Raw genomic sequence first — 24967 nt, 5'->3', positions numbered from 1 at the left:
TGTCCTGTCCTCAACAGCCCTGCTCAGCTCCTGTAGACTCTTGCCTGTGGCTTCTTTTATGAAGTCAATCCATCTCATATTTGATCTTCCTCTTTTCCTGCTGCCTTCTATTTTTCTCAGCATTACTGTCTTTTCCAAAGAACCCTGCCTTCTCAGGGTGTGCCCAAAGTAGGAGTTTCATTTTTGTCATTTTTGCCTCCAGTAATGTTTCAGGCTTAATTTGCTCTAGGACCCATCTATTTGTCTTTCAGGCAGTTAAGGCTATCTGTAGAGCTCTCCTTCATATCATATTTCAAATGAATCCTTTTTTTTTTTTTTCCTATCAGCCTTCTTCACTGTCCAACTTCTGTATCCATACATAGTAATCAGGAATACAAGGGTGTGAGTGATCTTAGCCATGGTCTTTAACAATCATCTTTGCTCTTAGTGATCTTTTCTAATTCTTCCATTGCTGCCTTTCTGAGTCTCAGTCTTCTCCTGATTTCTTGGCTGTGGTCTCCATTTGAACTACTGACTGAACCAAGGTAAGCAAAATCTTTAACAATTTCATTGTCTATGTTAAAGTTGTGTATTTCTTCTGTAGTCATGATTTTTGTCTTCTTGAAGTTCAAATGCATGTTTGCTTTGGCACTTTCTTCCTCCACTTTCATCAGAAGTAATTTCAAATCATCACTACTTTCTACCAGAAAGATTGTATCATCTACATATCTTTAAGTTATTGATATTTCTTCTGCCAATCTTCATTCCTCCTTCCTCTGAATCTAGCCCAGTTTTTTGTATATGTTCTGCATGCAATGCACCCTTGTCTGACACCTTTGCCCATAAGAAACCATTCTGGCTCTCCATATTCTGTCCTGACAGTGGCTTCCTGTCCACAATACAGGTTACACCTCAGGACAATCAAGTGCTTCAGCATGACCATTTCTTTCAGAGCAACTCTACACCCAACTCTAGGTACTCTAGACAAACACATCCTCTTACATTCTCAGCCAATACAGGCACCAATTCAGAGACAATTAAAGGCTTTGTCTTTTCTCCCCCAACCCACCAACCCCACCAAAAGAATCATATTAACCTTCCCCAATACATCCACCAAATACAAGTCATTCCTCTCACTACCCCAAGACTACTGGGGAGTATTTTATTTCAATAACTCAGTACTAAACGAACCTTTATAGAAAATACAAAATAGTTTATTTTTCATGGTCATTTTTATGTCAAATATCCTACATGGTATTTTACAAAAGAAAAGTAACAGCAAAAATAGAGGGTTTTTTTTTTGTTTGTTTGTTTGTTTTTAAGAATAAGAGGATTCAGAGCTGTTTGCTACCAGAAATGGAGACTCATGAGGTAGCACAAAGAGAAAGCTGTTTCAGATGGTGCAGTCCTAGCACAAGTAGGGCTACTCCACTGAGAACTGACCATGCCCCACCCCAAAGCAGGAAACAAATAGGTATCAGGGTGTGCTAGGGGCCATGAACAAGGAGGCCAGAGGAGTAGATCAAATCAACAGGGGACATTTGATCCGGATCCCTTCTAGGAGACTCCCTAAAGTATATCCCTTTGTTCTGCTGAAGCATGACCACATAGAAGATGATAAATAGCAGAAAAGGTGACCACAAGGCTAAGCACCTCAAAGCTAGGACCACATCTTTATACCATCCCCAGCATGGAGCCCAGCACATAGTAGATATGTGAAAAAACAAAAGTTAGCCAAATAAACTATAACAATCATAAACACTTTTTACTCAGTATTTACTCTATAGCTCCTTTCCTATATTCTCACTGATACTTCCCAATAACCCTATGAGATAGAAGTCTTATGCCCAGCCCCAGCTACTATACCTCAGTGGGTTGAGCACCACCAGCCTGCAAACCAAAAGGTCACCAGTTCAATTTCCAGTTAGGGCACATGCCTGCATTGAGAGCCAGGTCCCCAGTTGGGGGCACACAAAGGCAACGGAGAGATGTGTTCTCTCCCTCTTTCTCCCTCCCTCCCCTTCTCTCTAAAAATAAATAAATAAACATCTTTTTTTAAAAAAGGCATTATTCCCCAGTTAGAGCTATGAAAACTATGAGTCAGGAAGTAACATGTCCAATGTCACACAGCTTGTAAGCAGTGAAGACTGTAACTACAGTCTACCCCAACTCCAAAGGACATGCCATGTTCTTCACTGTGCAATACAGCCTTCCAGTTGAGTAAGTGAAAGGAACAATGGGCAAGGCCACTGTACCACTGAGGAAGAACTCTGGTCTAGGGTCTGGAACAACCCATCATGCACTTAACACTTGGTCTGACAGGAAGCGACTCTGATTCATGCTTCTTTATATCACAGGTCTCTCCTATACATCAGTGTTCCTGACTATGGCCCTCCAGACATTAACTGATGCCAAAAAGAGAACATATGCACACCTACATCACCCCATCACAATGGGAAACCATAGGTGCTAGCTTTGTCAACTTGGCACATTACATGTCAGGTAGTTGCCCATATCAGTGACTTAAGTGGTCCAAGGGAAAGAAGTAGCCCTCAACCAGTATGACAGCCAAAAGAGGAACAACAAGACAACAGATTACAAAGCACTCTACAGCTATCAGTTGTTAACAAGTGACAGGCCTAAAACTTCCAGGACCTTTTCTGGGAAAGTGGAAAGGTGTCAGACGCCAGCAACCTAAGCCATGTCTGCAAGTGGCCAGGTGGCCCCAACAACTAACTATGGGCACCAAAAGAGGAGTTGACTCAGGAGGAACAGGCAACACTTCAAGGAGTTGGTCTCAAGATTACCATTTAGCTGATTGAAGAAAAACAAGCAACTTATTATGTGGGAGATTGGTCTGTGTGGTATTGGAAACTGTGACCACTACGTGAGCCAGGACCATCATATGGGCCCATAATCTTACGGACAGCTGGTTAGCATGCCCCAATTGCCACACTACTGCTCCCACGTTCCAGAGGGTCTTCGAAGAAAAATAAGAATGCAATGTGCTCTTTGAAATAGTAAAGCCTGCTCTGCTTTGTATAACTCCTAATCTATATCAACGGAATGTTTAACTCTGGGAGTGTAGTCTAAACTTTTGCAATGTACTCTGGCCCTGAAAGTCTGAATCGCTTATCACTATATGTTGATTTATATTTCTCTTTGCCTTCCTAATAATAGTTGGGAGCTGGGCTGCCTCCTCAAGTCAGGTGTTTCTGTATGTAGCCTACTCAAAAAAAGCTCAAACCTAAAGAAGGTTCAGGAGTGTCCTCCTCCAAGAGGTACTCCCCTTCTCTCTCTTCAGGTCATTCGTCACTGGGTCAGTCACTTCATCCGTGATTAGGGGATCTGTAGGATCGAGAACCCCTGCACGGTTACAGTAATGTCTCTTTTCTGATCTTCATTTACTCCCTCATCAAAATCCACATCTGAGAACAGACAAACAGATCAATGGAACAGAGTAGAGAGCCCAGAAATAAACCCAGGTCTCAATGGTCAATTAATATTTTACAAAGGGGACAGTACCATAAAATGGAGTAAAAATAGCCTCTTCAACAAATGGTGTTGGGAGAACTGGACAGGGACATGCAAAAAAATGAAACTAAACCACCAACTTACACCATACACCAGAATAAACTCAAGATAAAAGACTTAAATGTAAGCCATAACAACATGAAAGTCCTAGAAGAAAACATAGGCAAGAAAATTTCAGATATCCCACGAAGCAGTATTTCTACCACTCTATCTCCTAGGGCAAGGGAAATAAAGGAAAGAATAAACAGTGAAAGAAAACATCAGCACAATGAAAAGAGAACCACCATATGGGAAAACATATTTGCCAATGATACCTTGGACAAGGGTTTGATTTCCAAAATATATAAAGAAATTATACAACTCAGCACCAGGAACACAGACAATCCAATTAAAATGGACAAAGGACCTGAATAGACACAAGGAGAACATACAGAGGGCCCAGAGGCATACGAAAGGACGCTCAACATCACTAGCCATCAGAGGTGCAAATTAAAACCACACTGTCAGAATGGCCATCATTAACAAATCAACAAACAAGTGCTGGCGAGGATGTGGAGAAAAGGGAACCCTAGTGCACTGTTGGTGGGAATGCAGGCTGGTTCAGCCACTGTGGAAAACAGTATGGAATTTCCTCAAAAAACTAAAAATGGAACTGCCATTTGATCCAGTGATTCCACTGCTAGGATTATACCCTAAGAATCCTGAAAGAACCTATGCATCCCTAGGTTCATAGCAGCGCTATTTATAATACCCAAGTGCTAGAAGCAGCCTAAGTGCCCATCAGTGGATGAGTGGATCAAAAAAATGTGGTACATTTACACAATGGAATACTACACAGCAGAAAGAAAGAACTCCTATCTTTCGCGACAGCATGGATGGAACTAGAAAGTTTTATACTTAGTGAAATAAGCCAGGCAGCAAAAGACAATCATATGATCTCACCTAAAATAGGAACCTAATGAACAAAACAAACAATTGAGCAAAATAGAACCAGAGGCATGGAAACAAGGGTCAGACTGATAGTAATCAGATGGGAGGGGTGGGGGGAGAAGGGAGGAAAGAAGGGGAAGGGGCTAGTCAAGGAACTAGTACAAATAACCGAAGGATGTGAACAGGGCAGGGGTTGACTGTGGGAGAAGGGAAGGTGGGCAGGACTTGGGAAAGCAATGGGAGAAAAATGGGAGAACTATAATAGAATAACAATTTAAATGAAAAATTTTTAAAAATTCACATCTGACAGAGTGATCTGTTCATACTGCAAATGCAATCCACTCACCACAACCACCACTAACAACCCTCCAAAGACATCTCCTGTTCTTCAGTTAAATACAAAATGCCTTGCCACCACTGACCTGGCCTGCCCTTGCCAGTCCCTCCAGCCTCATCTTGTATACAACTCCTCTCCCTCTCTATGCCACATTTTCTTTCAGTCCCTCATCGTCATCCTTCTTTGTCCCCCCATACCTACCTGAGAGCCTTCATAAGTGCTAGGCCCTCATGCTGAAACGCATGTGGAGTTGCTTAGTAAGCAACTGTTTACTCTTCACAATTTAACTCAAACCTCATTCCTCAAGGAAGTCTTCCCTAATACCCTCTTAACCCAGAACCAAGTCAAATCTGTCAAATGTTCTCATGGTACCACATTCCTTTTTTTCCTATTTTTCATTAATGTAAAATCATACATTATGTATAAGAACATAGGAAGACATACACGTTGGTTACCAAACTATTAGCACATTCCTTTTTTCAATATATGTATTCAATTGTAATTTTACATATGTGTGTGCTTACAATTTGATTAATGTCTATGTTCATCAATACACTCTGAGCAGACGCTGTATCTGACTTGGTATGACAATATCTCTGGGCATATACTAGGTCTGGAATGTAACAGTTCTCTATATGTTTGGTCACTGAAAGAACAAAATTTCAGAGAAAATGAAGCTCTGCCAAATCAAATGGTTCTGCTTAGAGAAGCTGTTCTCCCCTTGTGGGACATCAGGCCAAATTATTCTTTCCCCTCCCCTCTTCATCTTTCCCAAATTTCTGACAGAAGTTACCTTCTATGTCCAGTCATTCTTCAGGCTGATGGTAGCCATAGTGATAAGATGGCCTAGAGCCAAAAATAGCCTAAAAAGATCACCTTGTGTGAGTGCTCCAGGCTTCCAAAATGAAAGTCCACAGCAAAGGCTAGCCAGACAGAAATACTAAAACCTTTACCCAGTAAAGAGACTGAGCCAAGCAGGCAGTCTTTAAAAAAAGAAAAAAGTATTTCCCAGGGCAGACAGTGCCCCCAAGTGAACCACCCAAAGGAAAAGAGACAGGAGAGCAAGGCCACAGGAGGCTGAGGCAGAAGCAGGTATACTATTCCTTGAAGGGATTTTAAGCTGTATTTTTACTCCTTGGATAAAGCAGAGAGGTGCCCAAACATTAAATATCAACATCTTCCCTGATAAGGCAGCTTCAGAGGAGGTCTAAGATCGTGGCTCAGAGAATTAACACTAGGGCCTAAAAAAGCTCAACTAAAACTCTAATTGAAGCCATAATTCCCTACAGAAGGAGGGTCTTGTCCTTGCCTTTTACTGCTCAGGATAGGCAGCAGTGGCTGTATGGGGGAAGCAGAAACATTTACTAAGCACTATTTAGTGACAGGTATAGTGACTGGTACTTCAGAAACAGGACTGTTAGTGAAAAACAAATGAGACGTAGATGAGCACAAAATACAGACAGGCAGCTGAGGTTCAACAAGCTTAAACAATCTGCCCAACTACTAGTGAATGGCAAGGTCAGGAGCATACCCAGGTCTGCCTGAATCCAAAGACTCTTTTCTCCTACCCCAGTGCTGCCTATATAGGCCATCTAAGAGCCCAGCTCTTCTCCTCCTCACTTCATCACCCCTTCATAACCAGAATGGGAATGCAGCTGTAGCAAGCTCTTGGGTAAGGAGAAGCTCTCTTCCATGAGCACAGCCCACCACAGAACTGACGTATGCCAGATGTGGAGCTCAGCTCGCAGCTGGGAGTGGAGTTCATCACCTGGAGCTATGTGAATGAGGCTGGATTTTCTGAAAATCCCAAATGGACCCATAGAGATGAAGTTCTCCTTTCCCAGAACCCACTGCTACTGGGTGCTGGGGTGGTAATCCTGCAACCCAGAACACCTTAAACCAAAAAATGGTGTGTGCTCCATCACACCATGAGACAGTACCTTCAGGGCAGAAAACCCCAGCTGAAGTCTCCGTAACTCCTCTAGCTATGCAGAGTAGCAACTACATACCTGAATCACAGCATCTCCTGCAAGGTTAAGCATCCATTCATTGTGCTGTAGTTCAAGGTTAACCCTTCCCCCTGCACTCATTTCAGGATGCATCTCTTATCAAAAACTATGCCAGCTGATTATTATAATGATAGCTACAATATTATGCCATTATAATATTACTGCACTTTTTTCCTGTACTTGACATCTGTTGGCTGATAGATTTAACTGGTAGATAAGCAATGGTGCTCTCTGCTTTCCAACCAAACCTCTAGTGTGACTCTTAAAGCTAAATCTAGTTGTGCCAAATGCCTAGTCCCAGCAGCAATAGGACACATGGCTTATCTGGGATCAGCCACCATGCTTTCAGGGGTCACAGTGCCAGAAAGAGGCTCGACTAGGTACCTAATTGTTGACACATTCCCCTGCTCCTGAGAAGATGATGGAATTTGGGGAGAACACCAACCAGCAGGCACTTTACTGGTGAAAACCCCCACAAGCCTCAGTACTGCAGAGGGACAAGTAGTACCAAATCACAATGCCACATGCCACAGCAAGAGAAGAGGAAAATGCACTTCTCTACTGGGAATTCTCAAATAAAGGGTTCCCAGAGAGCCATTTAGCCTGCTTCCCCACACACACTTCTTGGCAACTGCTGGTAAAGTTGGCAAAAGGGAGAGGAGGAGGGAGAAGAGGGCAATCTTCAGGCTCCTATTCTGAAGCTGAGAAATCCATCAACCTGGCTGCTCAGACTTCTTTATCCAGGGCCCACTAAGGGCCATGATACAGTCCAGAGTCCAAAGTGGAGAAACAAGTTCCACTTCCTGTCAGTCAAAACCCAGAATCTGCCTGTCACGCTATTTATGACAATTAAGGTAGAGAAAGATGTGAGGTTCTATGAATGCAGACTATCAATATACTTGAAGCACACATGAACTTTATTAAAAGGCAACACTTAGTGAGGCTACATAAAAAACACACATGATAAAACAACCCCACCAGGAGACTGGGCTTGGCCTACTTTGTTCTCTATGCTGTTAACACACAGGGCTTTTTTTTAGGCAGAGAGAGGGTGGAAGGTTATTTGAATTTAAATTACGAGTGTACGCTATAATCTGTGTTTAAGGCGAAAAGAAACATTCAAGAATACCAAGCACAGACTCTTGGGACATATGTGGCCAAGGTAGTAGAAGCCCATGGGGCTTTCTCCTTCAGCCTCAGCACACTGCTCTCATCACTTGGTGGCAGGCAAGCCAGCAGGCAAGGACCACGTAACACAAAGGATCATGGTCCCCTAGGTCTAGGGAGAAGATTGCTCTCTCAGAAGGAAATTAGTATGAAGCAACAAAGAATGAACAAGAACAATAATCTACAGAAGTAACCCATCTAAGGAGGGGATTTGGAGAGGTGTTACTGAGGGCAGGAACCATCTCTGTCTCACTCACCATTATATTCCTATGGCCAAGCAGTACCTTATGCATAGTGAGTGCTCAAGAAAGAATTGTAGATTGAATGGTCACCAGAAAAATTCCTTATGTTGGAAAGGATTGATGAGAGCTAGAATCTAGTTGTATTGTAACCTGTGGTAAAAGAAGGGCTGTGGTCTGCAAAGAATACATAAGCAGTTTCTTTCCATCCCATTCGCACCCCGTTTGCCTACCTCCACCTATCCCCAATCCCTTCCTTCCCTTTGGCCAACACCACACTGTTGTCTGTGTCTATGTATTTTACGTTTTTTTTCTTTTGCTTAATCCCTTCACCTTCTTTCATCCAATCCCCAGTAACCCTCCCCTCTGACAGCTGTCAGTCTGTTCCATATATCCATGTCTGTTTCTGTTTTGTTCATCACTTTATTTTGTTCATTAGAGTCCACTTATAAGTGAGATCATATGGTATGTCTTCCTCTGACTGGCTTATTTCACTTAGCATAATAATCTCCAGGTCCATCCTTGATGTCACAAAACGCAAGGTTTCCTTTTTTATGGCAAGTGGATTGAGCGTCGGCCTGCGAGCTAAGTGTCGCTGGTTCGATCTTCCAGTCAGGGCACATCAGAGAAGGAAAACTCTGACTCCAAAAAACCTCCGCTGCCTTGCGGCATACCTCTTCAGGGGAAAGGCTAAGGGAGTAAACCCCGACAGAAAATCTGGAGCCGGAGTCCCTAAGGCGGTTTGACGTTGTAGTCAACACCGGCAACTCCTGCGGCGCACCTGAAGCCAAGCTGTATTGACTCCGTCTTTCCCTTGGACCCTTCAGCTGCGAAGAGAGGGGGGGTCTGCTGCATGGGCAACAGCAGACCCTCCATATCACCCTGCCCAGGCTCTGTAGCTTCAGCTTCACTGGAGAGGACACTCCAGCGTCATCACAAGATGTCGATTCAACACGGGAGGAGACAAATACCGTGTCACTCCTGAGTCGGACTGCACAACCATTCTCGGCGGTGCAGATAGACTCTTAAGAAGCTACACCATCGTTTCTCGAGACGGACGGCTGCCGACGAGTATTCCATTGTGTAAATGTATCACAGCTTCTTATCCATTCATCTACTGATGGACACTTGGGCTGTTTCCAGATCTTGGCTATTGCAAATAATGCTGCAATAAACACAGGGGTCCATATAGCCTTTCAAATTACGGTTTTGGCATATAGATCAGTGGAACAGAATAGAGTCCAGAAAAAAACCCAGGCCTCTATGGTCAACTAATATTTGATAAAGGAGGAAGGAACATAAAATGGAGTGAGAAGAGCCTCTTTAACAAATGGTGCTGGGAGAACTGGATAGGGACCTGCAAAAAAAATGAAACTAGACCACCAACTTACACCACACACGAGAATAAACTCAAGATGGATCAAAGACTTAAATGTAAGCCGTGACACCATAAAAGTCCTAGAGGAAAACATAGGCAAGAAAATATGAGATATCTCACGTAACAATCTCTTCACGGATACATCTCCTAAAGCAAGAGAAATAAAGGAAAAAATAAATAAATGAGATTACATCAAACTAAAGAGTTTCTGCTCAGCAAAAGAAAACATCAGCAAGATGAAAAGGAAACCAACCATATGGGAAAACATATTTGCCAATGACATCACAGACAGGGGACTGATTTCCAAAATATATAAAGAGCTTATACGATTCAACATCAAGAAAACGAACAACCCAATTAAAAAATGGGCAAAGGACCTGAACAAACACTTCTCCGAAGAGGACATACAGAAGGTCCATAGACACATGAAAAAATGCTCAACATCATTAGCCATCAGGGAGATGCAAATAAAAACCACAATGAGATACCATTTTACACCAGTCAGAATGGCCATTCATCAACAAATCAACAAACAACAAGTGCTGGTGAGAATGTGGAGAAACGGGAACCCTACTGCTCTGTTGGTAGGAATGCAGACTGGTGCAGCCACTATGGAGAACAGTATGGAATTACCTCAAAAGATTAAAAATGGAACTGCCTTTTGAACCAGCGACTCCACTACTAGGATTATACCCGAAGAATCTTGAAACACCAATTCAAAAGAACTTATGCACCCCTATGTTCACTGCAGCACTGTTTACAATAGCTAAGTGCTGGAAACAACCTAAGTGCCCATCTGTAGATGAGTGGATCAAAAAACTGTGGTACATTTACACAATGGAATACTATGCAGCAGAAAGAAAGAAGGAACTCCTGCCATTTGCAACAACATGGATGGAACTAGAGAGAATTATGCTTAGTGAAAGAAGCCAGGCAAAGAAAAAAAAATACCATATGATATCACCGAATACAGGACACTAAAGAACAACACAAACAAAGGAACTAAATAGAACAAAGAGCAGAATAGCAGTCAATAGGGGGGAGGGGAGAGGGAGAGAAGGGGGATAAGTAAGGGAAGGGTCTAGTCAAAGAACCTGTATAAATGACTTATGGACATGGACAACAGGGAGGGATATGATTGCGGGAGAGGGGGTGGGTTGGGTGGGGGAGAGAAATTGGGGAAAAAGGGGACAACTGTAATTGAAAAACCAAAAATAAAAAAAATTTAAAAAAAATTAGGGTTTTGGGTTTCTTCAGATCCACTCCCAGAAGTGGAATCGCTAGGTCATAAGGCAGCTCCATTTTTAACTTTTTGAGGAAACTCCATACTGTTTTCCACAGTGGCTAAACCAGTCTGCATTCACACCGAAAGAGCCCTACGATTCCCTTTTCTCCCCATCCTTGCCAGCACTTGCTGTTTGATGATTTATTAACGGTAGCCATTCTGGCAGGTATGAGGTGATAGCTCATTTTGGTTTTAATTTGCATTTCTCTGATGATTAGTGATGTTGAGCACCTTCTCATTTGTCTATCAGCAATCTGTATGTCCTCTCTGGAAAAGTGTCTATTCAGGTCCTTGGTCTATTTTTCAATTGGGTTGTCTGTCATCTTGGTTTTAAGTAGTATAAGTTCTTTATATATTTTAGAAATTAACCCCTTATCAGATCTATCATTGGCAAATATGTTCTCCCTTTCAGTAGGTTCCCTGTTCATTTTGTTGATGGTTTCTTTTGCTGTGCAAAAGCTTTTGAGTTTGTTGTAGTCCGATTTATTTTTTCCTTTGTTTTCCTTGCCCTAGGAGATATATTAGCAAAAATATTGCTATGAGAGATATCTGAAATTTTACGGCCTATGTTTTCTTCTAGGGTTTTTATGGTTTCATAACTTACACTTAAATCTTTAATCCATTTTGAGTTTATTCGTGTGTAAGTTGCTGGTATAGTTTTTTTTTTTTTTTTTTTTTTTTTTTTTTTTTGCATGTATCTGTCCAATTTTCCCAACACTATTTATTAAAGAGACTGTCTCTACCCCATTGTATATTCTTGCCTCCTTTGTCAAATATTAATTGACCATAAAGGCATGGGTTTACTTCTGGGCTCTCTATTCCATTCCATTGATCTATATGCGTGTTCCTGCGGCAATACCATGCTGTTTTGTTTGTAGTATAGTTTGATATCAGGTAGTGTGACACCTCCAACTTTGCTTTTCTTTCTCAAGATTGCTGGGGCTATTTGGGGTCTTTTGTGGTAACATAAATTTTTTGAATATTTGTTCTATATCTGTGAGCTCTGCCACTGGTTGAACCTGTAGATTGCTTTGGGTAATATGGACATTTTAATTATGTTAATTTTTCCTATCCATGAACATGGTACATACTCCCACTTATTTGTACCTTCCTCAGTTACGTTCTTCAGTATCTTATAATTTTCCGAGTACTGGTCTTTTACCACCTTGGTTAAATTTATTCCTAGGTACCTTATTTTTCTGTTACAATAGTAAGTGGGATTACTTTCTTTTTTAAATCTTTTTTTTTTTTTTTTTAGAGAGGGGAAGGGAGGGAGAAAGAGGGAAACATTTATGTGTGAGAGATAGATTGATTGGTTGCCTCTCTCACGTCCCCAACTGGGGACCTATCCTGCAACCCAGGTATGTACCTTCACTGGGTTTTGAACCAGCAACCTTTTGGTTTGCAGGTCAGTTCATTATTAGTGCATTTAAAATGTCACCAACTTCTGAATATTAAAATCTTGCCAAATTCATTTATTAGATATTGGTATTTTTTGGTGAGTCTTGAGTGTTTTCTATATACAATATCATGTCATCTGTGAATGATGAGAGCTTTACTTCCTCCTTTCCAATTTGTGTGCCTTTTATTTCTTCTTGTTGTCTGGTTGCTGTGGCCAGTACTTGCAGAACTATGTTAAATAAAAGTGGTGAAAGGGAACTCCCCCATCTTGTACCTGGTCTTAAGGGAAACAAAGAAGTGTATTCGGGTCAAACTATTGGGTTGGCAAAAAGTCCATTCAGTTTTCTCTGTAAAACAGAGACACATTTTTCATTTTCAACAATAACTTTAGTAATTTGGGTATGTTGACTACGTCAGGTATCTCCCATGTGGTATGATGTTGATTGTTCTCAATTAATGTCTCAATTTGATCGCTATCAACTTCAAATGGTATACTCGACCATGCAGCATTGTCCAGCGAGAAATCCCCAGCACAAAACTTCGCAAACCACTTTTGATATATTCGATCAGTCACAGCACCTTCTCCATACACTGCACAAATCTTTTTTTTTCCTTTCAGTTGTTTTTACATTTCTTGAAACAACAAAGCATAATATGCCAAAAATGTTGCATATTTTCTTCCATCTTCAATATTAAAACGTCTACACAAAAATTCACCAACTTTGATATTTTTTTAATTTTATTTTAAAATATATTTTATTATGCTACTACAGTTGTCCAGTTTTTTCCCTTTGCTCCCCTCCACCCAGTACCCCCTTCCCTCCAGCAATACAATCCCCCCTTAGTTCATGTCCATGGGCTGTGCATGTAAGTCCTTTGGCTTCTCCATTTCTTTTACTGTTCTTAACATCACCCTATTTTGTACCTACTAGTTATGCTTCTTAATCCCTGTACCTTTTCCCCCCATTGCCCCCCTTTCCCCTCCCAGCTGATAACCCTCCATATGATCTCCATATCTATGGTTCTGTTCCTGTTCTAGTTGTTTGCTTGTTTTTGTTTTTTAGATTCAGTTTTGCTAGTTGTGAGTTTGTTGTCTTTTTTTTTTTTAATAATTTATTTGTTCGTTTATTTTTAGACAGAGGGGAAAGGAGAAAGAGAGGGAGAGAAACATCAATGTGTGGTTGCCTCTCACTCACGCCCCCAACTGGGGACCAGACGTGCAACCTAGTCATGTACCCTGACTGGGAATCGAACCAGCGACACTTGGCTCACAGGCCGACGCTCAATCCACTGAGCCACAGCAGCCAGGGCCAGTTTGTTGTCATTTTAATGTTCATAGCTTTGATCTTCTTCTTTTTCTTAAATAAGTCCCTTTAACATTTCATATAATAAGGGCTTGGTGATGATGAATTCCTTTAGCTTTACCTTGTCTGGGAAGCACTTCATCTGCCCTTCCATTCTAAATGATAGCTTTGCAGGTCCTTGCTTTCCATCATTTTGAATACTTCTTGCCAGTCCCTTCTTGCCTGCAAAGTTTCATTTGAGAAATCAGCTGAGAGTCTTATGGGAATTCTCCTGTAGGTAACTCTCTTTTCTCTTGCTGCTTTTAAGATGCTCCCTTTAACCTTTGGCATTTTAATTACGATTTGTCTTGGTGTGGTCCTCTTTGGGTCCAACTTGTTAAGGACTCTGTGCTTCCTAGACTTATACATCTATTTCCTTTGCCAAATTAGAGAAGCTTTCTTTCATTATTTTTTTCAAATAAGTTTTCAATATCTTGTTCTTCCTCTTCTCCTTCTGGCATCCCTGATTCAGATGTTGGCACTTTTGGAGATGTCCCAGAGTCATCTTATTCTTTCCTCATTTTTTTGAATTCTTGTTTCTTCATTCTGTACTTCTTGACTCTTTATTTCTTATGTTCCAATTCCTTGATTTGAACCCCAGCTTCTTTCACTTCACTATTGGGTCCCTGTGGATTTTCTTTCATTTCACTTAGTGTAGCCTGTATTTCTTCCCTTATGCTTTTGCTATGCTCAATGAGGTCTCTGAGCATCCTGATCACCATTGTTTTGAACACTACATCTGATTGGCTGGCTATCTCCATTTCATTTAGTTCTTTTTCTGGGTTTTGTTATGTTCTTTCATTTGGCCCATACTTCCATGTCTCCTCAATTTAACAGTCTCCCTGTGTTTGTTTCTGTGTATTAGGTAGAACAGCTTTGTCTCCCTGTTTAGATGAACCCGTTATTTTGTAAGGGGTGAAGCCTTAGGTATCTGTCAGTGCAGGGTGACCAATTTCACCATTTTGTGGCACTGTATGTGTAGGACGGGTCAGAGGGAACAATGCCACTTGCTCGACACTCACCCCTTTTCCAGTCACTTTACCCACTTCCCGCATGTGACTGGCACCCCTCAATCTCCTGCCCCGGTGGTTCCCAGAGTGGGTGGGCATGGGTACCTCCTAGGATCGTGGAGGCCCTCTAAACGAACTCTCCTGAGAGATTGACAGTTTCTTCCACCACCCAACCCCCCCACACACACACTGATTTTCACATCCAGAAGCTATGAGACTTTATTCCTCTGTCCCCCACCCCACGGCCCCTCACACTGGAACCCTGGGCAGCTTGGTTTGGCCTGGGGCTGGTATCACTCCCCAGGTGTCCCTCCCAGCTTTTATCTGCCACAGGTGAATGTGAGACTGCTGGTTCCAGCGGTTGCCACCACTGCCTTGCCACCACCACACCACATCCTCTCCACCCCAGCTCCCCAGCTCCACCCCTCCTACATGTCTGGATGAATAGTTCTTCAAGACCTTGGTTGTTGACTTCCATACAGTTCAATTTTCTGGCAGTGAGGTTTTGGTTGATTTGGGGTGGGTGGGATTAGTTGTGATCCTTCTTATGGTTGTGTGAGGAAGCAAAGCATGTCTACCTACACCTCCATCTTGGCCAGAAGTCCCTGATTTTTTTTTTAATGCACACTGATATGACAGATGTCACAATACAATCTAATAAAATTCTTTCAAATGAAGTTAAAGACAACTAAGTGCTACTAGAGCCATCTTACAGAAAAGAAAAAAAACTTCTTGGCCAAACCAATACTTGTGTAGCCCTAAAAGGACAATGCTAGAAGGAGAGAAGAGGAGAGGGAAGGAAGAAGGGAATGTATGGGACAAAATATTTTACCTAGTGTTTACAATGTGTGTGTGTATGTGTGTGTGTATCTGAAAACCACCGGGGGTTATCAATGAAGATAGGAGCATTGGTTAAGTATTCATCTGAATTCTTACAGCTAGTACATGGTTTAAATCTGGGTATATCTGATGATATGGCCAAGAACTTTCCACCATACTTCATCTTACTTTCATCCATGGGGTAGCCGACTTCCCAGATAACCTTTCCTAAAGAGAAGGCAATGCTCCCACTTGTCCACACAAACCAACTAGATAGTCACGTTTCTTAAGGGTTAACTGGAACTCTGACTTGATGGTCTCATGAATTTCTGCTTAAGACCCACTAAAACTTAAACCTGGATGAACTAGCTGAGTTTCCAGACCTACAAAGCCGCCAATCAGTGAAAGCCTAACTAAGCCATCAGCTGGTAACTATCTCTAGGACAACTCTCTTTGAAATAGCCAACCTGAGCACAATCTGTACATGTCCCCAACAAGTCCTCTTCAGATATTGTAAAGGAAGTACCAGGACCCTCTCCTACCCTGAGCTGTGACAGTAATGCACAGAATTCTCTTAAAGATAATCTAATTCTGATTTAAGTGGAAATAGAAAAAGTAAAAAGGATTTCTACTTGGTATTCAGTAGCAAACAGAGCCTTCCCTCCATGTTACCTGCTGCCTCTCTGGAGCTTCCAGAGACCTTCCACCCCCACGATGTCAGGGGCAGAAGAGTAGAAAAGGCAATATGAAATTCAATATTGTATTCTGAAGAGACCAGTAGTGAGAATCAGATAGTATTTCTAATGGAAGTGAATACTCTAGATAAACTCAGGGGAAGCAAAGTAGTACTAAAACTTACTCTCTCTCTCTCTCTCTCTCTCTCTCTCTCTCTCTCTCTCTCTCTCTCTCTCTCTCTCTCAGGGTTGTCTGTTTATTTTGCCTCCTGTATAAAGGCTTTCATCAGTTAATATTTTTTCCTGAACCTTAGGAAAGCTGATGATTCACCCAGGTGCACAACAGCTGCTGGGAAGACCTGTGGGAAGGGGCCACTGGCAAAGGCAGGCTGTGTGTGGTGAGGACGGTCTCCCAGGAGTTATATACATCCCAAACCATGTTGTCAGGATATTAATCCAAACCTATTGTGCTCTTTACAATGTTTACTCCCTCGGGATGTGGAACATTAAATTATATCCAAGGGCTATATGAGTCCTTCCGATTCTCTTTCACGTTTACTTCTTTGCCAAAAAGATTTGTAACCTGGAAACAAAGCCTTCTGCCTAATAGAAGCAATAATACTCCAAGGAATAGGAAACCAGCCTGTCAATTCAAGCTTCCCTGAAAGGTACTTCCCCAATGAAGCCTTAGTTTACCCCATCTAGAAAATGGAAAAACCTACTACTGATCACTTTTCCCAGAGAACACAGGCCTACATAACTTCAGAGTCCTATGGAGAGAAAGGCTTCAACCAAAAGAGGGAACACTACAGCTCCACTCCTGCCCCAACTGAAACAACTCTGGAAACCCACAAGGGAATTCCAAAAAGAAAAGACTGTCTCACTGCCACAAGAGCTAACAGCAAGGGGTATGAATATGAAATAAGGTTACCTGGATTAGTCACTGCTCTACCCTGACTAGCTGTATAACCCTAAGTCATTTAAACTCTCCCAACCTCAATTTTTTACCTCCATAAATTGTGGATGTTGCCCTGGCTGCTGTGGCTCAGTGGATTGAGCGTTGGCCTGTGAGCCAAGTGTCGCTGGTTCGATTCCCAGTCAGGGCACATGACTAGGTTGCACATCAGGTCCCCAGTTGGGGGTGCGAGTGAGAGGCAACCACACAGTGATGTTTCTCTCCCTCTCTTTCTCCTTTCCCCTCTCACTAAAAATAAATAAATAAATAAATAATTTATTTTTAATGTGGATGTTGTAAGGACTTGATAAAATAATGTATTTGAAAGCCCTTTAAAAATAGTAAGTTTTTGAACATACTTTAGGCCTGATTGTTACTCCAAAGACTGCTGGGTGAGAAACCCTCAGATACTTCTGGGGAGCACAGAAACAAACTGTTATCTAGAAGAGGCACCCTACAGTGACTAGGGACAAATATCTGCAAAGAAATGTACACTCAGGAATAAAGTGAAAATAGAGTGGACTTTCAAGAGCAGACACACTTGGGTCTGATCAAATACATTTAAAAAATAAGAATAGCCCTGGCTGGTGTGGCTTAGTGGATTCAGCACTGGCCTGCAAACCGAATGGTTGCCAGTATGATCCCCGGTCAGGGCACGTGTCTGGGTTGCCAGCACATCTCCAGCTGGGGGTGTGCCAGAGGCAACCAATCAATGTTTCTCTCCCTTTCTCCCTCCCTTCCCCTCTCTCTAAAAATTAAATAAAATCCCCATGTCAGACACCGCCCAGAAAACAGGGCCTGCTGGCTAAATTAGTGGTTAAAGAGAGCCTCAGAAAGGGAAGAAATGAGTGGAGCAAGGAAGGTGACAGCAGGGAAGTGGCAAAGTTCCTTACTATTCACAACTTTTAGTTATTCAGAATGAGCTAGCTGTGAATATTGATATGAATAACAAACCAACCAATAAAGAAGACAGATAATGACATGATGGTTAAGATAAAACTTAGTTGGTCAGCATAACTTATCCTCTAACAAAGTCCTGGGTTGGGATCTGGCAACTGCTGTGCCAGAGGAAGCACTTTCCATATGTATTCTCTCAATTAATTCTCAAGAATGGCTACAAAAGTAACTATTACTATTCCCATTCTACATATCATGAAATTAAGGTTTAGAGAAAATAAGTAACTTCTTTCCATCTGACAGCTAAAAAGTAGGTAGCAGAACTTGAAACCAAGTGAGCTGACTCCAAAGTGTTTTAAACCACTCTGAGCTACCAGTTCATTTAGTTCATTTCTTTTAGACATGTATTAAAGGTTTGCTTGGGTCACCAGAAAAGGTCCACTGATGCATTGGCCCTATTCTTTACAGAACATAGAGCGGTTTGGCCTAACAGCTATTTCTTTGTTTCTAAAAAGGAGAAACTTCAAATATTTTTTTTTCAGGGGTAAGAGCAAGAAGAAACACTTCAACGCAAACAGGAGAAATAGTCAGTGGAGGGGCCTTCTCTGCCTCCGAAGATTTTTAACTGCAATAGCCTCTTGCATCTTTACAAGGCTTTAAATAATTCTAACAACTTCTATGGCCACCTTCTGTGAGCCCTCTGACTTGAGTCTCAAATCTGCTAATACACTGGTGGCCCTAAAAAAGATATACAACCCATTTCATTTCTCTAGGGCTCATTTTTGTCATCAGTAAAATAAGAATCCATCAACCCTGGCTGCTGTGGCTCAGTGGATTGAGCGTTGGCCTGCAAGTCAAGTGTCGTTGGTTCGATTCCCAGTCAGGGCACATGACTAGGTTGCATGTCAGGTCCCCAGTTGGGGGCGCAAGTGAGAGGCAACCACACAGTGATGTTTCTCTCCCTCTCTTTCTCCTTTCCCCTCTCTCTAAAAATAAATCAATCAATAAACAAATAAATTATTTTTAAAAAATAATTAAAAAATAAAAAACTCATCAAATGCAAAACTACAACCGTGGGCCGTGACAGACCTAAAAGACTATCTCCTAAGTCTTCACTCACCCAAGGAACCACAGATGAACCAGACAGAGCCCTGATGTCTGTAATGAAACCAACATAAAGAGCCCAAGGATGATCTCTTCTGGCCCAATTTTAGATACATAATTTTAGGCTTTACCAGCTGGGCCCACGGATGGAGACTTTGCTTCATGAATACAACCAAACCCAACACCCCATGACTATCAGATGGGGAGGGTCACAAAAATCAATCTTAAGGAGGTGGCCCTTTACACTTCCAAAGCTTCCTACCCACTGGATTCAAAGCATGACCAACCAATCTTATATGTATTTTCTGTCCTATTGTACTTTATATAACTTCTAGTGAACTGAAGTCTGCTAGTCTTCTAGAGTTTGGTCAGATGGCTGCTGCCCACCTTGGAAGCCTCACAGAAATATAAGGCATATGCATGAAACTACTGGCCAAAGTAAAGAGATGTCCATTTAAAATGGCATTAGTCTTCCTCACCAGAACTTTAGGATGCATCTCAGATTCTTCCAGTTTCTAGAACTCCTACCCTCACAAGACAGAAGAGGCAGAATACTTGCAGAGAGAAAAGTGACTAGACATGGATCAGTTCAGTGACTGCTGTGATGTGCATATACCTGTGATGATAATAAGTGGTAATTAAAAGGCATAATCAAGAACTCCCTCTGTGAAGGCATAGCCAGAAAGCAGATCTCTAAAACATACCCCTTCCCATCTCTGTGGATATGACATGTAACATGAGCTAAACATCAGATGCTACCCAAAGGCTCCAACTTCCAGTCCAGGAACACCTGGATCAATGCAGAAGATTCAGCTATGAGAAAAGAAGGCCTAGGAGGCAATAGAGAAGCAGATGGTAAATTGACCACCTCAAAAGTCCAAGATCTGAAAGAAAATAAAAACAAGGATAAATTTAATTCCACCAGCCTTTTTGGAAAAGTCCAGGTAAAAATCATCCCTCCCACTTCCACCTCCATCCCATTTCTTCTCAAATTCTCTAAATAGTATTAGGCTTTGAGACAATATGAATAACTTCACAAAAGAGCAAACAACTGCCCTGAATTATTAAAAATACTAATAAGCAAAACAAAATGCCAATCTTACCATTCTTATGTAATGGCTAAGGAGTTTACTCTTTTGGTTATACCCTATATGCAACAGGCTTAGCAATTAGCAATAGTTCAGCTGGTTGGAAAATGGATATACAGGGTAGTGCAAAAGCGGGTTTACAGTTGTGAGTATGCAAAACACAGAGCTTATGCTTGTATTATTTACTATTGTATTATTTTCCATATGAACAACTGTAAACCTACTTTTGCTCTGCATTAGTAAGGACACATTCACAGCTCCCACCCTTCTCCTAAAGGCCAGCTAGCTCAAATTTTTCCATGACAACTGGCCATGGCTTAACTACAGCCAGCCATCTCACAAGAGGCCCAAACAGGACAGAGTAACAAGGGCACTAGCCCTATGGCATTTCCACCGTGGAAAAACAGTAAGCTCTTCAACTGCTTAAGGGGCCACCTCCTTAACATTGATTTTTGTGACCTTCCCCATCTGATACTCATGGGGTGTTGGGTTTGACATTCTGTCATTACAATGGTAGAGTTGGTCGGTGTGCCCAGGCCAAACAGTGGGGCTGGACACAGGGTCAATGGCCAAAGAGTGCTGAATTTTTGCTGCACATGCTTAAAAATACAGAGTAATACAGAACTTAAGGGTTTAGATGCAGATTCTCTGGTCATTGAGCACATCCAGGTAAACAAAGCTCCCAAGATGGAGCACAGAACTTACAGCGCTCATGAATGGATTAAACCTTATATCAGTCCTCCCTGCCACACTGAGATGATCCTTACTGAAAAACAGCATATTATTCCTAAACCAGAAGAGAAGTCTGCACACAAGAAAAATATATCCTACCCAAAACTGGAGAAACAAAAATGTATGGCCTGTGAATAAATTCAGCATAAAATAAATGCTAATAAAAGCAAAAAGCAGAACAAAAAAAGAAAAGGGGGGCAGATATGACCAGCCATCACAACCATACCCTTGTCAATGAGTTGCCTCAAGGGAACCTGAAAAAAACTGCAAGTCTGGGCTGAACATAATTAGTTCTATTGTTATTGAATTCTCATTGTCTCAAAGGTAGAAAATTGCACAAGTGAGGGCACCTGATGCAAACCATTAACAAGCCAGGAAAATTCTGAGATTCCTCACACGCCTCCTGAGTAGCTTGAATCCTTTAGAGGTTTTTGTCCCAAAAGCAAACTCAATTAGTGTTGATGCTGGGAATCAGATGTTACCCAAAGACCCACCTGAATAGCAATAGGCTATTCTCCTCCCCTACTCAGCAGTGAAACCCTTGGTAAAGTAAATGAAGAAAAGGGAAGAATATTCCCTTAAACCACATACAATTAAAGTAAGAAGCTCTATGTTGTGGAAGACTAAGGCAGCTTAAGGCCAACTCAGAAAAGGATAAAATATTCATCCTCACTCGAAAGAAAAAGATTAGCCCCATAAGGACAGTTCTCCAAATTGACATCAAATCCAAGAGTTAGAGAAGCCTGGGCTACAGAGAATGATCTAAGCACCATCTGAGGCCCCAGGGAAAAATCCCCAGGAATACACAACCAAAGGGATGGCATTGTAAAAATGTTCAGATTAGCCATCCTGAAAAGAGGCTTACTCCAAGACACTGGCAGACAGCCTCTGGAGCAAAGCTTCACTTAAAAAAAAAAAAAAAGGTAGAATAAAGAAGAAAAAAAACAAGAGGCAAGATGAAATGAGCATGAATCCACAAACATAATGAAAAGAGAATTCAAAGGCATCATCTATTTGGAAAAAGATACAACCTGCCTTTAGAGCGTGTCATTTTTTAATATTCTCATTAATAGCAAATCTTCATTCTTTGGTGGTGAAAACAGTTTACTGCACTCCTATGTCCCAACAGCTTTCATGTGCATTACCTCATTTAACCACTCTTCAAAGTTTTTTTGTTTTTTAGTTTTGAGAGTATGTTTATTAAAGCTGAGGACAGTGAAACAAGAAGGGCCTAGGCTAGAAGAAGCAACAGGATAAAGCCTACTCAAGGCTACTTTGGCTCTCTAAGGACATTATGGGAAAGAAGAGAGCCAGGGCAGGTCTGCTGTCAGCTAACTGGAGAGTCAGAGAAAGGGGGGCCTTGGAGACAGGTTTACATGGGTAGCCCAGGATGAGCTGCTGCTGCTGCTCATTGATCCCCTAGTTGCAAGTCTGGTGGGGACCCTTAAGAGCAGCAGTCACCAGTCTTTTTGGCACCAGGGACGAGTTTCGTGGAAGACAATTTTTCCACGTACTTGGTGGGGGTGGGGGGGCAGGAGGCGGAGCCCAGGCCGTAATGCAATGCAAGTGCCAACCTGGAGGAAGGAGACGGGTGATCCTGTTTGAAAGAAAAAAAATTCACTCAAAACAAATTAAAGTGGGCATGCCCCAAGGAGGGCATGCCACCACTCTTCAAAGTATTATTCCCATTTTTATGAAATGGAAGACCAAGCTTAAGGGATGAAATAACTTGTCCAAGGTCATATGAATAATAAACTAAAGATTCAGAATAAACTCATGTTTACCACAATCCACAAAAGCATTATGTTCACTTCAAAAGACCTGTTAACTCATCTGTAGACAAGTCAGGTGACAAAGTTTACTGAACATGCCATTTGGGGGGGAAAAAAAACTTTTAAAATACAGGACGGTGTCATGTATTAATGTCGCTGAAGACAATTTCAGAAACGACTTTTCGAAACTGCTTTAGACAATGCACATATCACTCTAAGAAGAACAACACTTATTGAAGGGTTAAGTTCTGGCATTTTTATTTTAAAATCCATTTGTTACTTTTCAGTTTCACTTAATTTTTTGGTGTCAATGAAACACACCAGGGCTCAAAATTGGCCTCTGCAGAGAAGCAATAGCTGCAGTTCAAAGACAGTAGAAAGGGGAAAATAAAACAGAAATCAGAGTACAAGGGAACTTTTCATTCCTGGGCTACCTCATTGCTACTAACATATACCCTATTCCCACCATCTGTAAAATGGGGCCAGTCAGTGTTTTCTGTAGCCAATTTCATCAGAACAACACATATGTTAGCAGATTAAATTCACTAAGCACCCAGAAGAAAGGTTAAAATAAATATGATGTAACAACACCTTCTTTAAAAACATAAGAACCATGTTCTCAACCGAAATCACAAAGCAAGTCTTGATCCATGTTACACAAACATCAATACTGGTACCCTGCCTGCCAGCAAAATCCTAACCAATCCCCAAATCTGGCTATATTTTTATCAAAAAAGAAAAAAGCTTGGGTGGGGTGAGCGCTAAAAACACACTGATACAAAACATCTTTTAAACTGTCAAAACAAAGTGTTGATGTTTATAAATACCAGTTTCTTAGCAAAGATGGGGCGTTCATTCTCCTCCTGCCTGTGTAGTCTGGGTTAATATAAGCCCCCCAAAACCCAAAGCATTTTGCAGTTTTGTTTAATTGAGGTCGGAGAGCCAGCTCGGCTTGACTGAAGCCAGGCATTGAAAAATGTTTATCAGAAAGCTTATCTTACATATGCGTCCTCAATATATTTTTTAAGGGCATCAAACAGCCCTCCAGCTCCTACAGTGCAAAGGGAAGCCCCCACTGTCCTCTCAAGTGTTGGGCATTTCCCAACTCCTGGTCTTTTCCCACCTGAAGTCACATTACAGGGGCTCATAGATCAATTGATTCTCTCCTGTCTTCTGAAGCAGAGAATCTCCAAGCGAGGATTTCGGGACCACCTGAATCAGAACCACCTGAGGAGAACTGCAGGTGCCCATGCTCCACTTTATCCGAAATACCCGAGTGGAGACCAAGGATACGCACAAACTACAATGTGATTTGAGACACAAAGTCTGTAACCCCCACTTTAAAGCAAGTCTTCCTCTACCAAAAAAAAAAAAAAAAAAAAAAAGATAGGCATGGAAATACCACGGGGTTAGGGCATAATTCCATATGGTGAAGAGACAACAGAGGTCTCAACCAGGAACCTTTGGACAGATGCACAAACAGGCCGGGAGAAGGAACTGGAAGGGAAACTAAAACAGATGCGGAGTCAAAACCCAGTCTCAGACCCCACGGCTTCATCTCCTGACATTTAGAAAGGGGTTCTAGAGACGTTCTGCGTGGGAAAGGTAGGGAAAGCGGCCATTGGGTTGAGAGGGCAGATCTGCGGACACGACTGAGGACCCCAGGGCCCACCTGGACGCCCCGTTTTGAAGACACTAGGGGTGGATGTGTGCGGATCCCAGCACAATGCTGGGAGGGCGCCGGGGCCGCTGGCGGGAGGAGGCCGGGGTGGTGCCCTGAGCCCCCCGCCCAACTCCAGGGCCGGGCGGCCCTCACCGCCCCTACCTTCGGCTTCCCGTCTGGCAGCCAAGGGGCAAACACAACCCCCACAATTCCAGGCGGCTGCAGCGGCACCCAGCTTCTGATGCGCAGACGCGGCGGCGACTGTCTGAACCCGTGAGAACGCGACTATTACGTCGCTCGTCGCCTCACCCAATTGCTGCCTTCCAGGAAAGCAGGTAGTCGCCTCACTGCCCTTGCGGCACTAGAATTGTTAGCCCCGCCTTTTCCGGTTTTTGCTAAGTTCCTCCCCCTTACGTCTACCTTCGCAAGGCTCCTGGGACTTTTTTCCTCTGTACCCCTCTGCACCAGCCTGCAAACTGAAAGGTCAGTGGTTTGATTCCCAGTCAGGGCATGTGCCTGGGTTGTGGGCCAGGTCCCAGGCTGGGAGCGTGTGAGAGGCAACCCATCTATATATCTCTCACACACATTGATGTTTATTGGGCCCTGGCTGGTTTAGCTCAGTGGATTGAGCGTCGGCCTGCGAGCTAAGTG

The 24967-nt window shown here is 42.3% G+C and overlaps 1 protein-coding gene across 2 annotated transcripts in view; it reads right to left on the bottom strand.

The window, feature by feature from the left end:
• The window catches only part of SIL1 (SIL1 nucleotide exchange factor), a 243134-nt gene extending 218463 nt beyond the window's left edge, over positions 1 to 24671 (bottom strand). For both annotated transcript variants that reach the window (XM_090288228.1, XM_090288229.1), the window contains exon 1: positions 24479 to 24671. The gene's annotated coding sequence lies outside the window, so the exon portion shown is untranslated. The remainder of the gene's footprint in view (positions 1 to 24478) is intronic.
• Positions 24672 to 24967: the final 296 nt, after the last annotated feature.

This window comes from Furipterus horrens, unplaced genomic scaffold (assembly GCF_987537825.1).
Source record: "Furipterus horrens unplaced genomic scaffold, mFurHor1.1.pri manual_scaffold_10, whole genome shotgun sequence".
Taxonomy (NCBI): Eukaryota; Metazoa; Chordata; class Mammalia; order Chiroptera; family Furipteridae; genus Furipterus; species Furipterus horrens.
The sequence above is the reverse complement of the archived record's forward strand: the minus strand, read 5'-3'. Positions and strand labels throughout refer to the sequence as shown.